We start from the raw sequence: 569 nt of genomic DNA, 5'->3' as shown, positions 1-569 counted from the left end.
GTGTGTGTTATAATCTGATGATGGCGTTCCCCCAGCTTCCTCTTCCTGAGGAGATCCACTGGACGCCAGGGGACAGCAAACTGCACGACATGTCCGCAGAGGAAGTGGCCAATCAGCTGGTGGTGTTTGACTGGGAGCTCTTCAGCTGCGTCCACGAGGTCAGTCAGACGGTTGTTCTTTAAAGTGATGACACATCAAACACAAAACGCCGCCGACAGTCAAGAGTGGCAGCCATTTTGTTTTCTGGATATAAATGATAAATTTATATATTAAACAGAGAGTGGAAAGAAGGAAGTGTTGCTGCAGCTGCTGCTCAAACACGAACAGATTCACAGAGTTGACGGCGTTTTGTCCTCTTCTTCTTCGTTGGTGTCTCCTGCAGGTGGAGTTTGTGTGTTACGTGTTTCACGGAGAGCAGTCGCGCTGGCGCCCCCTGAACCTGGAGCTGGTACTGCAGCGCTGCAGCGAGGTGCAGCACTGGGTCGCCACGGAGATCCTGCAGTGTCAGTCGCTGCCGAAGAGGATCCAGCTGCTCCGCAAGTTCATCAAGATCGCAGCTCTGTGAGTCC

The 569-nt window shown here is 52.5% G+C and overlaps 1 pseudogene; it reads left to right on the top strand.

The window, feature by feature from the left end:
* The first annotated feature begins 20 nt into the window (after positions 1–20).
* Positions 21–561, top strand: LOC111660411 (rap guanine nucleotide exchange factor-like 1 pseudogene; annotated as a pseudogene).
* Positions 562–569: the final 8 nt, after the last annotated feature.

Source organism: Seriola lalandi, unplaced genomic scaffold (assembly GCF_002814215.2).
Source record: "Seriola lalandi dorsalis isolate HSWRI2012SDOR001 ecotype SW California unplaced genomic scaffold, Sedor1 jcf7180001988961, whole genome shotgun sequence".
Taxonomy (NCBI): domain Eukaryota; kingdom Metazoa; phylum Chordata; class Actinopteri; order Carangiformes; family Carangidae; genus Seriola; species Seriola lalandi.
This window is presented reverse-complemented; position numbering and strand designations above follow the sequence as displayed.